Raw genomic sequence first — 15779 nt, 5'->3', positions numbered from 1 at the left:
TGGACACATCAGTGGCGTAGCTAGGGTGGGTGGACACGTCAGTGGCGTAGCTAGGGTGGGTGGACACGTCAGTGGCGTAGCTAGGGTGGGTGGACACGTCAGTGGCGTAGCTAGGGTGGGTGGACACGTCAGTGGCGTAGCTAGGGTGGGTGGACACATCAGTGGCGTAGCTAGGGTGGGTGGACACGTCAGTGGCGTAGCTAGGGTGGGTGGACACGTCAGTGGCGTAGCTAGGGTGGGTGGACACATCAGTGGCGTAGCTAGGGTGGGTGGACACGTCAGTGGCGTAGCTAGGGTGAGGGACATGTGTTTATGTCACTCTCACTCTTTATTCTAAACAGTTGTGTAACCCCCTTTGTTTTTGAAATAGAAATTGTTAGTTTTTCGTTTTTTTTGTATTACCTCCAACCTACCATTAGCATACAAAACAGTTTCAGAATATTACTCATTTTTCTTTCTAAGATATTTGACTTTTGTTTCTTATAGTGAAAGTAAACTTCTTATAGTAATAGTAAACTTTGTTTCTTATGCATGACAATAAATAACTGTCATTGAATCAATCAATTTTTTTTTGTTTCTACCAATGAGTGAAACTTGAAGAATCCATTTTTTTTAAATATATTATTGGTTTCTAAAAGCAATCTGTCTATTATTTGAGAAAAAAAAAAGGTCTAAGTTGACTAGAGTTATAAAAAAATATATATTGCAGTAGTTAAGATTACAATTTACATTTGAAACACAACATTTTGGTTCAATTTTGGGTTTTATTGTATTGCATTTAAAATGTCCAATGTAAAAGTTTTTTTTTAAGCAATTGGGACAGCAACAAGTGTTTGCTATTCAGTATATATCTAAAATATTTAATCAACAAATATATAATCAGCTCATTTTTTAATTTAAAAAAAGACAAATTTATTCAAATATATTTCGAGGATATGTCATAATATACAGCTTCTAAATATGTTTACAATCACAATAAATGAAATAAATCACAAGTAATTCAAACTAAACAAAAATGTCTCTTGGTATTTCAACAAGGATAGTACACATTGGACTATACAAAACAAAGTGTGCCCTAAAATGATGTTCAGATATTTTGAAGTACTAAAGTTGAGAATGCTCAGCTTCAACAATTTTTAGTTACCAGTATATAAAATAAATATATAAAATAAAACGAGTTGTCTGACGTTATACATTCTATAGAATGTGTTTCTACTGTATTAATGTTTTTGTGGTGTGAAAGATTAATAAAAAAAAGTAAGCATAACAGAGAGAAGACCAGGTTCTAAAATTAGATTTCATTCCCAAGGTACAAAGTGAAGGAACTTGTTCACCAAAAGAAGAAATCAATACACTCTGAGAGGAATACACTAAGGGAATAGTTTGAAAAAAAAATCTTTAACAGAGAAGTAAGAAAACAACTTTTCTCACTACAAAGAGCTAAAGATGTGACAAAAGAAAGATGAAGAAAATTTGGATACAATGAAAATTATGTACTATTTGACTAGCAGAATATTAGGCTATCAAGAAAAAAAAATTAAAAGAAAAAAAAAAGGTTGAGAAGATACCAATGTATTATATATAAACCAAAATGACAAAAATTTTTGGTTCAGAATGGACTGAACGATTTTGTTTCAGATTGGACTGAACAACAAAGTTTTTTACAAAGTTGTTTGGTTCAGAATGGACTGAATGATAAAGAATTATTTTGGTTTAGAACTAAACAAAAAAAATTTTTTGTTCAAAATGGACTGAACGAGAAAGATTTTTTTTGGGTTCAAAATGGACTGAACGACAAAGATTTTTTGGTTCAGAATGGACTGAATGACCATTTTTTTGGTTCAGAATGGACTGAACAACAAAGCATTTTGGTTCAGAATGGACTGAATGACAAAGTTTTTTTAAATTCAGAATTTACTGATAGACAAAGTATTTTTGGTTCAGAATGGACTGAACGACAAAGATTTTTTGGGGGGTTCAGATGATTTAGTCATATACCATGATGACTTTGATGCTCATCTGGCTTGTCTAAGGACTTTATTTCAAAAGCAGAAGAACTCTAATCTTACTATTAATCTTAACAAATGTGATTTCTGTAGAGCAGAAATACAATATTTAGGCTACATTGTGGGTAATGGGAAAGTTAAACCTATTCAGGCTAAAGTGGAAGCCATTCACGAGTACCCTGTACTTAAATCTTTAAAGGAAGTCAGAAGGTTTTTAGGTATGACAGGATACTATCGTAAGCTTTGTTGTAATTATTCAGTTATAGCTGTCCCATTAACTGACCTCCTAAAAGGGAAAAGGAAATTTCAGTGGAACACTTCTGCTCAAAGAGCTTTTGAATGAGCTGAAATGTGTTCTTAGTACAGTCCCAGTTTTAAAAGCAATTGACCATTCTAAACCTCTCATTTTGCATGTTGATGCATGTGACTCTGGGGTGGGTGCGGTCTTGACCCAAACCGATGAAGCTGGCAATGAACACCCAATATCATTCTTTTCCCAAAAATTTAAGTCGCATCAGATGCATTATAGCGTGGTAGAAAAGGAAGCACTGGGTCTTGTTTTGACAGTTCTTCATTTCAGCTACTATATAAATAGTAATTTGTATCCTGTAACAGTATACACAGATCATAACCCCCTAACTTTCATTAACCAAATGAGGGGGAAGAATCAATGGATCCTTAGATGGAGTTTGACTCTCCAACCGTTTGATCTAAATATTGTACATGCAAAAGGGAAAGAGAATGTAGTTGCTGACGCTCTGTCAAGAGTGTAGATAACATAATACAATAGAAGACAACCAGTTTACTGAGACTTTTGTATTGTAAATAATGTTACTCAGACTTTTTCCTCTCCTTTGGATTAGAAGTGTTGTATAGACAAAGGATGATAATATTAAGCTGATGTAATTTTTGGGTTTTGAAAAACTGTATTCTTTGTAAACAAGTTGAATGCCTTGTGCATCATATAATTTCCCCAAAAGAGCATTTTTAAGGGGGGAGGTGTGACAAGAGGAACAATAAGGGTGGCTACCTTTATTTTTTTTTTTTAAACTGTGTTTCTTCTTCCTGCATTCGGAACTTCTCTTCTCTCCTCTGCTCTTGCGTCCCTTTCTTCGTTTTGCCGGATAGCTCTGGCAACCCATTCTTCAAGTTCTTCCTTCTGGTAACCTAATTTCTTTCCTGTCTCGTATAGGTCCAGAAGTTCACTTTGTTTTAAAGAAAAATGTAAAAAGTACAAAAAATAATGAAATCACAATTCAAAATTTGACAGTATACAATCAAAAATTACTACAATGAAAAAAAAACTATACTGTCCTTGTAATATCTTAGTAGGGTTCAAGGGTAGACGCACTGGTCTTTACGAAAACAAACTATTTCACCCTGTTCACGAGCCCCCATGTGACCTAGAAATAGGATAGGTCATAAGACCAGTGACCTGTACTGCACCGGCAAGTTAGTCCAGCGGTACTTTGTGGTCCCAATTATATTATCTAGGCTAATAACTATAGCCTCTAGATGTATAAAACTACCGAGACAAACAATTAATAATTCTGAGATTTCAGTTGCAACAAAAAAAAAAGGAGTTTATTTACAAACAAAAGAAAAAGATCATGAAAAATATAAATGGCAATAAAGGCTCACAAAAGAAAATGACATAATGAAACAAAGCAAAGTAGCAAGACAGTTTCCGGTCAATATAATGAAAGGACCACCATCATAGAGGCACAATAATGTCTTATGCCGAAAAAACAAAAAGATGGTTTACAATAATATCATACATGCATTAACAATGAAATGACGTCATTCATGAGACATTTTATGTCAAAAACCAAAGCGAGGGTTTACATTAGTTTACAATAATATCATATATGCATCAACAATGAAATGACGTCATTCATGAGACACACTACTGTCTCGTATCTAAACAAAAGATGTCTTTCAAAAAAAGACATACAAAAGAGAATAAGAGACTAAGTAGACCTATACCATTTACACATGGTAACACAACAATAGTACAACACAAGTATTAGTCAAACATTATATAGATTTAGTTCAGGCTACACTGGTCAGTTGAAAGACTCAAGAGAGAGTGGCAATTGTAAACAGTTGACAGGAACTTAAATCAAGTAATAAAGGGGACTAACTCTAATAAAAAAAAATAAACGTAGCCACCCTTATTGTCCCTCTTGTCACAATGGACTGAACAACAAAGCATTTTGGTTCAGAATGGACTGAACGACCATGTTTTTTGGTTCAGAATGGACTGAATGACAAAATGTTTTGGTTCAGAATGGACTGAATGACAAAGTGTTTTGGTTCAGAATGGACTGAATGACAAAGTGTTTTGGTTCAGAATGGACTGAATGACAAAGTGTTTTGGTTCAGAATGGACTGAATGACAAAGTGTTTTGGTTCAGAGTGGACTGAATGACAAAGTGTTTTGGTTCAGAATGGACTGAATGACAAAGTGTTTTGGTTCAGAATGGACTAAACAACAAAGAATATGTTAAAACTAAGGAACTTAAACCTAAGATACATGTTTAAAAGAAGCTTCAAGGAATAAATTCAAAATAAACTATATAGACAGGTTTAGAGAAATGTGTTATTGCTTGCTCAATCTAACAATGAGATAGAACAATAGGAATAGAATCTAAAGACAAAGGAAAGAAAAAGATGAATAAGTCATATAATGAAAACTATAAGGTAAGAGGACATTTCATCAAGAGGATTGAGAAAGAAGCAAAGAGACAGTCCAAATGAGCAACACGAGTTTTGTCAAATATGGGAACTCTCTAAAGTAATTGTTTGAAAGTAGATATAAGGTATTATATTTTATTATTAAATCTTTGTTGTTTTTTTTTTAAATAATATATGTTCAAGATGTAGCATTTAATACAAAAGTGTTAGGGTTAGGTTTTGAGAATGATTGAATACATGGGTGAAATCAAAGGCTACTTGTTATTCAGATTGAGAGAATAGATAACAAAAAATAAAGATGTAAGATTAATTGAAAGAAAAATAAAACAAAATGTTAAAGTACAATAGACATTGCACCAACTTAAAAGACAAAAAAAAAAAAGTCGACAGCAGTATGTTGATTTTCTGATTACAGAACACTTGGTGCTATTCTAATTTATAGAAAGTAAAAAAAAAAATCCCCTGGTCTTTGTATGTTATGCTTACTTTAAGTGAGGCAGAGAAAGCTGGTGATGCAGTGTGTGTTTATGTTTTTATTCTGAGTGTGGTGGTGTTTCTTTTTGTGGTGATGTCTACTTCCTTGACAATGATCCTACTTTGGGAATAAGTAGATACAGTACAAGTAAACTTAATATAAAAACAGTACAGGTAAACTCAATGTAATATCGTACAAAATCATGGGACAAATTGAAAGATTTATCTCTACAATCCTGCACAGACTGTGTTGACTACTGTGTAAACTAAATCCTCAACAGTACAATCAAGTCCCTAGAATTCCTCTACATAAGTAGTATTGTGGCCACACCACTTATTATAGGTTCAGCCACAGGAACTTTCCCTACACCATTTAAGTCTACTCTTTTGAACTAGCACAAAAGGAAACCTAACCTACAACCAGTACAGATGTAGTCCATATAGGGCATAACCAATTTGGTTTACTTTTTAAAAACATGAAATAGATGAATGGGCTAAACTACAATGCTTAAAAAAATATTTGGTTTCATTGAGCAAAGTCCAAGCTTGAAAGAGAAATAGCAATAAGAAGAGGAATACAAAAAATATACACACACATTTATCCTCAACTCTATTTACATGTCACAAAACTGTCATCAACTCTATTTACATGTCACAAAACTGTCATCAACTCTATTTACATGTCACAAAACTGTCATCAACTCTATTTACATGTCACAAAACTGTCATCAACTCTATTTACATGTCAAAAAAATGTCAACTCTATTTACATGTCAAAAAATGCCATCAACTCTATTTACAAAAAAAAAAAAAAAAAAATATCCTCAACTCTATTTACATGTCAAAAAATGTCATCAACTCTATTTACATGTCAAAAAATGTCCTCAACTCTATTTACATGTCAAAAAAATGTCAACTCTATTTACATGTCAAAAAAATGTCCTCAACTCTATTTACATGTCAAAAAAAATGTCCTCAACTCTATTTACATGTCAAAAAAATGTCATCAACTCTACAAAAAAAAAATGTCATCAACTCTATTTACATGTCAAAAAAATGTCAACTCTATTTACATGTCAAAAAAATGTCAACTCTATTTACATGTCAAAAAAATGTCAACTCTATTTACATGTCAAAAAATGTCCTCAACTCTATTTACATGTGAAAAAAATGTCCTCAACTCTATTTACATGTCAAAAAAATGGATAATGTAAAAATATAAGAAAGGAAGACAGATTGTTGATTAAGTAGACAGACACTAGAGAAGATGAGACAGACTGGTGAAAGGAAAGAAAAAGAGAAACTTTTGAGCTCCAAAAGTAACGAACAAAGAGGAGCAGTTTAACGTCATACTCAGGACACTAACTATATATCCTATATGTCATGAAATGTTTGATATCTCTTGTTTTATTAAATTGGATTTATTTGAACACAGACTTATGTTACCTAGTGTCAGGCTATAGAAGAGCTGATATCAACTGTTTGTGTCACAGACCTAAAGAATGACATAGAACTGTTGACATCACCTGTTTGAGTCATAGTACAGACCTACACAGTGACAAAGTAGTTGACATCACCTGCTTGAGTCATAGCACAGACCTACATAGTGACAAAGTAGTTGACATCACCTGCTTGAGTCATAGCACAGACCTACATAGTGACAAAGTAGTTGAAATGAATTGTATGTCATAATAAAGACCTAAATAGTAACACAGTAGTTGATATCACTTTTATGTGTCATACAGACCTAAATAGTGACAAAAATAATTGACATCACCTGCTGAGTAACAGATTTAATTCCACCCTAAACCGAACCCCAAACTTTTTTCACCATTGCTACTAAATTTCTTGGTTGGAATAGTTTCCCAGAGAAATATTTTTAAGGTTTTTGTCATTTTTAATTAATGAAGTGTAACACTGATGAAATCATGGTCATAATAACATATGCATTAGCTCTTAACATACACTTAAATTGCATGGAAAAGTGTAGACTAAGATCAAATCTCAAAGGATTTGAGGGATATTTTAATTGAATGCAATATTTTATTTTAAATGAGATCATTTTTTGTGTCAATTGATGTTTTTCAAATATTACAATTCAGACATGATGATGCAGGTACAAAAAATTGCAAAAAGGTGCTTGTTTTTAATAACCAAATTTGAGTGATCATTCTGAACAGGGAGTGGTAATTCTCCAATATTTCAAGAAAAAGTCACATTTCAAGATCATTATGCAAGAATTTTGTAGCATTAGAAAAAGATGATTTAATTGAAAAGATTGTCAAAAGAAATTGCTTCAATCATGAGAGATACATTAGTTCTTGGCACTAATTAAACCCCACAGTTCAGAAACAATTCTGCAATAAGTTGTGCTGATCCAATTAATGTCAAGAAAAATGTACCTTTCACTAGCAATTTTGCAATGTCAAGGGTGGACTTGACCCCAAGTCAACGGAATTATAAGTAAGATGTGATCATTCATGGTATAAATAATAAGAATGATGAAATGGTTAGAAAAAAAAAAAAACCACACATATAAGAAGCAAGTGAGCAAGGTCAATCTTTGAGACCAATGAGATTTAATATTTTTAAATATTAATAGTACTATTAATTGCAATTGCAAAAATAATTTAGAATTTTATAGGTAGTTGCATGAGAAATGGTAGCATTAATTGTTTGCAATATTTTATTCTAATCGGATCACTTTTTCTGACAACTGACATTTGATAAATTTTAATATTACAATTCAGACATGATGATGCAGGAACAAAGATTTGTCCTATTGCGGCAAAGAGGTGCTTGTTTTTAATAACCAAATTTGAGTAATCATTCTGAACAGGGAGTTGAAATTCTTCAATATTTCAAGAAAAAGTCACATTTCAAGATTTATACGCAAGAATTTTGAAGTATTAGAAAAAGATGTTTTAATTGAAAAGATTGCCAAAAGAAATTGCTTCAATCATGAGAGATACATTATTTCTTGGCACTAGTTAAACCACACAGTTCAGAAATAATTCTGTAATAAGATGTGCTGATCCAATTAATGTCAAGAGAAATGTACCTTTCACTAGCAATTTTGCAATGTTAAGGGTGTACATAAAGAAGTAAAATAATCATTAAATATGACAACAGAGGAGAGTGATATCTTAGATAATGAAAAAGATTTGTTCTGAACAGATGGAAGTACAAAAACCAGAATCACATCATGAAACAGTTGCGACAGATTGAGTTGTTTCAAGCACTTGGAAACTATCTAGACAACGTGGTACTTTGAAATAGCTGTAGCAATGTGTACAAGTTGAAAAACAAGTGAAAAACATTACACTGATTCAAAGTAGACATTGAGATATTATGAAGGCAATAGAAGTTAATGCCATTGAAAAGTTTGACAAATCTATCCAAAGCATTATGTTTTGATCCAAGCCATGAGAATTATGCATTATTTGTCTAAAATGTTCACTTTTTTCAACTGAGGCATGAATTTTCCAAGGCTGCCTGAGCAAAATGTGTGAGGATTAACTTTAAAGAATACTATGCTCAATAACAGATTGAAGTAATGTGTCTAATGGGTGAGAAATCTTATACATTCTCAGTCTAAACTGTTAAAAAATCCTGAATCCTAGTCTGGCCTGTGATAAATGTTAGTGCATAGTAATTTCCTAGATTCTATTGTGGAAAATGTCAACTACTTTGGAACAAAAAAAAACAACTTCTAGTGCTGTAGCTATCAACCAAAATCTCGACAATAAAAAAAAAAAAGTAAAAGTATGGGATGTCAATTTCTATAATAAAAGAAATTTTAAATTGTGTGATGTCAACTTCTATGATACAAGAAATTTAAATTGTGTGATGTCAATTTCTATAATAAAAGAAATTTTAAATTGTGTGATGTCAACCTCTATGATACAAGAAATTTAAATTTGTGTGATGTCAATTTTTATAATAAAAGAAATTTTAAATTGTGTGATGTCAACCTCTATACTAAATAGAAATTTAACTTGTGTGATGTTAACCTCTATAAAACAAACAAAAAAATTAATTGTGTAAAGTCAACCTCTATGATACAAGAAATTTTAAACAGTGTGAAGTCTATTTCTATAATAAAAGCAATTCTATAGTACCTTCAAGAAAAGAAATATAAATTTTATACTGTGAATCAAGTTTTAATACATAAAAATTCCTAACATTAAATGCCCTGACTGTAAAAATGTATGTTATAGTAAAAATTAATAATAATGATTCTTAACTTCTAGAGTTGCATTGACCTGTAAGTGTAGCAGAAATCCTTCATTTTTTAAGTGACGCTACAGTCAACTTTTTGGTTTACAAAGTCTTCACTTAAGTGGTGACTGTCAGTTTTTAATATAAAAGAAATTCCAAACTTTTGTGACTATTAACATGAAAATATAGTGCCATGTTGTTTCTTGCAAAATAATATATACAAAAAAATCACTGGACATGTCATTACATTATATTTTTAAGTGACGCTACAGTCAACTTTTTGGTTTACAAAGTCTTCACTTAAGTGGTGACTGTCAGTTTTTAATATAAAAGAAATTCCAAACTTTTGTGACTATTAACATGAAAATATAGTGCCATGTTGTTTCTTGCAAAATAATATATACAAAAAAATCACTGGACATGTCATTACATTATATATTTTTTTAAACGGAGTTCTAACACTGCTAGGTTTGAACAAGTATGTAAGAAAATAAAGACTTAACAGTAACATCTAACAAAATAATATTTCAGCTATTGGTAGTGAATTTTTTTCAGACACAAGGTAAACATTTCTCTATTCTCAACTTCTACTCCCATTGAAAATTCAGCATGTTGAATCAAATCTCTGTCTTGCAAAGATCAATTGAGCCTTGACCCAATAGTTGACATGAGAAATATGCCTTGTATGTGATGAATGATTGAGCATTGATTCTAGAAAAAGCTTTTTTTTTTTAGACATGGCTGTTATGTGTGGATGAATTGAGCCTTGATAAAAAACAAGTGACTTTTCAGTAGAGTCTGGCATATTATGAAGAATTGAGCCTAGATATTACAAAATACCTGTCATAAACCATTTCTGTCTGGCTTGTGATGTATTCAAAAACAAATCTGAAATATTTATTAAAACAGATATTTCACAAGTACTTACTTATTTGATATTTCTTGGGCAAGATTTGTACCAGCCCAACCCAAAATGTTAATTAAACTATATTCATTAAAAACACATATACTTTCTAAATTTAGTTCATCTCTGTCAACATAATCACAAGAGGTGTTTTTTTTTTAGCTCACTGACAGGATTTAGATTTAATCACTTATTTTATTCACAAATAAAGATGAGCTAGTCTGATGTGATTACCTTGAATAAGCTTGCTAAATGATCATTGTGGCTTGACCAACAATACAGGATGTAGATACATCAAGAAGAATTTGAAATGGACATGAACACTTGAATATATTTGTTCTATCCAGATTGTTCCAATCAGCTCCTGATTGTGTAGACTTGAGGACCAGTCTATGACTTCAGTGATGTTCAAACTATATCTCTTTGAAGAATCATGATGGTTTGTATTTGTTTATCCTTAGCTATCTCTGTCAATAAAAAGGCAACAAAAAGATGTAGGATTTTATACATAAAATTTTCTAAAATATTTCTAATGTCAAATTACTGACACAGATTTTTTTTTTCTTTTTTGTTTTCTGGACAATATTAAAACCCACACAACATTCTAATGTTAGCAGTAATTACACAACAAATTTATGCTTAGTCTACAGGACAAAAATAACTATTCTTTGTGACATAATTTAACAACAAACTGAAATCCCAAACCTACTGGATAGAAATAACTATTGTTCTTCAGATACAAATATATTCAAAAAGAAATACACACATACATGCACACTATCTCTCCCTGCCCTTTTAAACATAGAATTAAATGGAAAAAAAGGAGTCGAGAGAAAGGATACTGAATAAAACTGATTTATTGTTAAAAAACGTTTCTATTTTGTTATTGTCGGCATTTAAAACACTATACATTTAGGATCAACTTATAAAAAATTTTATATACCATATTGTTAACATTATGTAGTGTAAATATTTGATAAAAAACTACAATAATGTTTTTTTCAGAAAAACTATTATGAAATCATTCTTAATCCAAATTACACAACTGAAATCCTTCAAATGCTTTATTTATGCCTAAAGCTTAAATTTTAGTTATACCAGATTTGATTGTATCTTGATGTCAACTTGATGGAGACATTTTAGAAAAAAAGAAGACCTATGGTCAATGAATATTCCTCTTCAAAATGCTAAAAAATATTTACATATTGTACAAATCCCTTTCAGCACAAATGTAATGTGCACTTTTTTTTACTTACCAATACATATGAAATTAAGTCCATTGCCTGTAAAATGTAGAAGACCCTTGTCATCAGATAATATCTTCAGATCAAGACTTCTGATTTAAATCACAGTAAAAGACACAAATTAATTCATTATAAGAGAAAGTACCATAAGTGGTGGGTCACTGATTTCTCAGCAATTGAATATTGATACCTTTAAAAAAAATTACATCTTATGTCAAAATCAATCAATTAAACATTTTTAAAAGTAAAAAATAATTGCTAAAGTAAACTTACAGCTTTACAAATTTTATAGAAATAGTATAATGTTAGAAATCATTGTGTTTTCAATACAGATCTAGATCTAGTTCTTAAGATTACATTTTCCAAGAGCAGAGACATACTGTGTATGAGCTCTGAATTCCTTTCACTGATTTCATAGATGTCATTCGATATATAGTAGTTTATTTATTTCGGATATTACATGAATTCGGACATTCGCTGTTTTTTGTGGTCATTAAAAAATTATTTAAATATGTATTATAAAACTAGCGTGCTGTATAATGTTCTTGTCCATTTACCAATGATTCTGGCCCAATTTCCTTCCATTTAGCTGTCTTTTTATGTAAGAAAAACTAATTTCAAATTTGTTAGTCAGGTTGTTGTTTTTTCCTATGTTACCCGGATGACTTTACCTCTTCCTAGAGTTTTTTGATTGGCTAAGTCTATACTAATGAGCCCGGCAATATTTATTCTGTTTTTGGAGCTAATTTATTTGATTCATAAGCCAAGTTTTCTAATTCTATACCAAAAAAAAATTAATACGGTGTCCGAATTAAATTACGATTTTCTTACCAAAATTTATTTCGGACAGCCAGTTTTGGACATCAATAAAAATGATCTTATATTATATTTGTTTGTTTGTTGTTGTTTTTTTAAATAGAGAATAAATGGGTAAATGTTTGGAGTGAGCTTGGTACATTGAATGAAGTTAAATGCTTAGATCTAGACCTACTAGATAGATCTAGATTTATATAGAGAGAATATAGAGGATTCAGTTAGCAAGAATGGCTATCGTAACCTGTAGGGGCCTACTATACTACAAAAGATCATCTGTATTAGAAATTTATTAAATTAATAAACAAAAAAAAAACACAAACATTCAACACACATCTAATCATGCAAACCCTGAACATTCAACACACATAAAATAAACAAACATTAAATAAGTCTAAAAGTCGGTGCAGAAATCACTATTCCAGTGACCTAATTTTGGTAGAATAAGTGTGTTCATATTTTTATTTTTTGTGTTCGTATTTATGCATAGTATGAAAACATCGAAATGATTTCATGTGAGGGGCTATGCCTGAGGATCTTAAAATTTAGTTAATGTTAATATAGAATTAAAATCTGAGTTTATTGATGCCTAAATATAGAGACTGTCCGAAATAAATTATGGTGTCCGGAATCAAATAATGTGGGTCAAATGTGTCCGAATTAAATGAAAACACACGGCCTCTTTGACCTTAAATATATATAATAACAAATATAAATATAGGTTTGGGGAACAAATATAAGTAGACATCCTTATTCTCCTTTAACTAAACAAGATTTTGATACGTCATTTTCTTTTCAATGTCAAACCATTGTAAAATAATGCGCTGTCAAAGTCAAACTTTCAAATTTGGGCCTATAGGTGTCCGAATAGCATAAACTACTCTAAATCTACAGCAAGTGTTTATAACTTTAATGTTTCCTGTGACTTTATCATGAAGTTACAGTAAGAGTAAGAGGAGATATTTATATTATATTCATAAAATAACTTAGTAAATTTATAATAAAATATTCATTTTCAACTTCAAACCTTATTTTCTTCATTAAGTTAAGCCTTAATTAAGGTGGTAATGTTATTTTTGCTAAGTTCTCATAATTTACACAAAATTCTCTTACTCTTAGGTTTAAGTTATAGTTAGATCTATATGTTCTAGATCTAGATCTAGACAGTTTGAGTTCCCTCTAACCAACTATGAAGATTGCCAGATTTTTTAATGAACAGATATATATTTATTTTTTACTGTTAGTTTCAATCAAACTCTTTGAGGAAATCTCACAACTTAAGAGACACTTAGAGTCTATACTCTAGATTTAAAATTATTATTTTTTGGCCTGGTAACCTTTTTGAGTAAAGACAAAGACAGTGGCGTAGCAGGTTGCTTGTGAGTCATTTTTCCCTCTTACTCAAGGTGTAACCACTTGTGTCCGCATTAGTTCGCGTCGCCTCAGGTGTTTCCAGGACGCCTCTCTTTCTCTTGCCTTGTGGGTCCAACTTCATTCACATTGCCTGCCTTGTGGTGCTAGTAGGCGATTTGCGCAAAGTTTGGCCAATCCAGCCACATCTTCTCTTTGTAATTTCTTCTTCTACAAAAGTTTGATTTTTTGCAAGACGTCACTGTTACTGATGGTGTATGGCACTGTCTGGTCAACGGATGTGAATGATTCTTCTTAGGCAGCTGCTAATGAAAGTTTGCATGTTTGGCAATTTTAGTTGTTCTTCAGGTCTCGGCTTCATAAAACAAAACGGCCTTGACATTTGAGTTAAAGAGCTGAATCTCTGTTGTCGGGGAAATTTTCTCTATTCAGATTTCTTAAGCTGTGTGAAGGCGACCCTTGCTTTTCTAATTCTTGCCTTGACATCAGCATCTGTTCCACCTGTTGCATCTATGACGGCTTTGATGCTACCCAAGTAGGTGAAAGATTCTACTTTCTCCAAGGGACTGCCAGGTCATTGGCGCCCGCAGGACTTTTTGCAGGGGATGCTAGTTGCCACCTTATGCCCCCCATACCTATGCGATAATAAGTGCAATGTTTCGTGAAATAAACAAAAATAAACCTAAACATGTGAACAAACTATTCAGTGCACACGTTGTTAAGTCTATCCCTGCGGCCCGTGCCTCCAAATGGTCTATCAAACAAACACTGCTAACTTTGACTGTGGCTGCCGAAACTGTCAAGAACTTTACAAATAAATTGCTTCTCGTCGCGATGGACACGTGATCAACGCATATCATGCAGTTCTGATATTCTTCTTTACGCTGCAGCTCTTGAATCGTTTTAGAATGAAGACAAAACAGGCTGAACTGAGCATTAATATTGCTCGAAAAGTAAGACCAATCAAGATATCGAATGTAAATGCGTGTTCTGTAGTAACTCTCAAGATGTTAAGTTGGAATGGTTGCAACATCAGGAAAAATGGTTCAAGAATAGATGAATAATTGACGACAATGTAAAGACAAACCAGAAATACACGAGAAGAAAGCACTTATTACACATTTGCAGTTTGGCTGGTTTCATTAGTAGCCGTTATTTTAAGATCCGCCAAACATTCAAAAATCTTCTGAAAGTTGTATGACTTAAAGCGCGAATGGATTCGTATTTCTCAGTCCATTGTGTCTCACACAAAAGTGGGATTGTTACGGAAGAAATAGTCTTCTTAATGACACCAACAGCATTACGTATATCTGAAACATCATTCAGGTCATTGATAACAAGGTTACGTCTGTGAGACGCGCAACGGAAAAAGGCTGCTTTTGGATATTTTTCACGAATCCTTGCCTGAACACAGTTCTGAATGCCAGCCATCACGGGGCAGCCATCGTAGCCTTGGCCGAATAGCTTTTTCCATGTTCTAGACTGTACCTACATAATGCATTTGCTGACAATGAAGTTAAATACGGGTAGTGGGTCTCTTTGAACAAAAGGGACAAAAACAATGAAGTCTTTTAAAATACAATCGCTTAGTGCCTGAGATATCTGCAGTCTCATCATCAAAATACCCAGCTAATGCAGTTAATTCATAATGCTGCTTCTCGAATTTTTATTTTTAACTACCAGTGCTCCGTCGATCCAAATCAACGTTTTGACTCAGACACTGACATGTAAAGAACTTTCTTCTCGTTAACTGGTGGATCTGTTTCACTTGCATTTAATCGAGCGCTATCACCAACTGCAACTCCGCAAACCTGAATAGTAAATACAATTACCAAGATTACTGCTCTCTTATTCAAAGAAAATTTCGCATTTGTTTCATCGAAAGTCAACTGGCAACTCCAAGGCGAAAAAAACAAACAACAACAACAACGAAACATTTATTCTATTCTAGGCTTAAACTAAATAAAATAACTATGGTTAATATACGTTATACTTTACCAGATCAAGCTCGGTGACATCTAATTCTGTAGGCCTTACTATCAATACAAA

General features: G+C 32.3%; 1 long non-coding RNA gene across 1 annotated transcript; it reads right to left on the bottom strand.

Annotated features, from left to right (window-relative positions):
- Positions 1 to 1012: 1012 nt before the first annotated feature.
- LOC106067869 (uncharacterized) lies at positions 1013 to 13539 on the bottom strand. Its single transcript, XR_008780361.1, has 4 exons — positions 13473 to 13539; positions 11559 to 11638; positions 10537 to 10769; positions 1013 to 10286 (listed from the first exon to the last, which is right to left on the bottom strand). It is a non-coding gene; the product is annotated as an uncharacterized LOC106067869 (long non-coding RNA).
- Between the last annotated feature and the right edge of the window lie 2240 nt (positions 13540 to 15779).

Source organism: Biomphalaria glabrata, chromosome 10 (assembly GCF_947242115.1).
Source record: "Biomphalaria glabrata chromosome 10, xgBioGlab47.1, whole genome shotgun sequence".
NCBI lineage: Eukaryota > Metazoa > Mollusca > Gastropoda > Planorbidae > Biomphalaria > Biomphalaria glabrata.
This window is presented reverse-complemented; position numbering and strand designations above follow the sequence as displayed.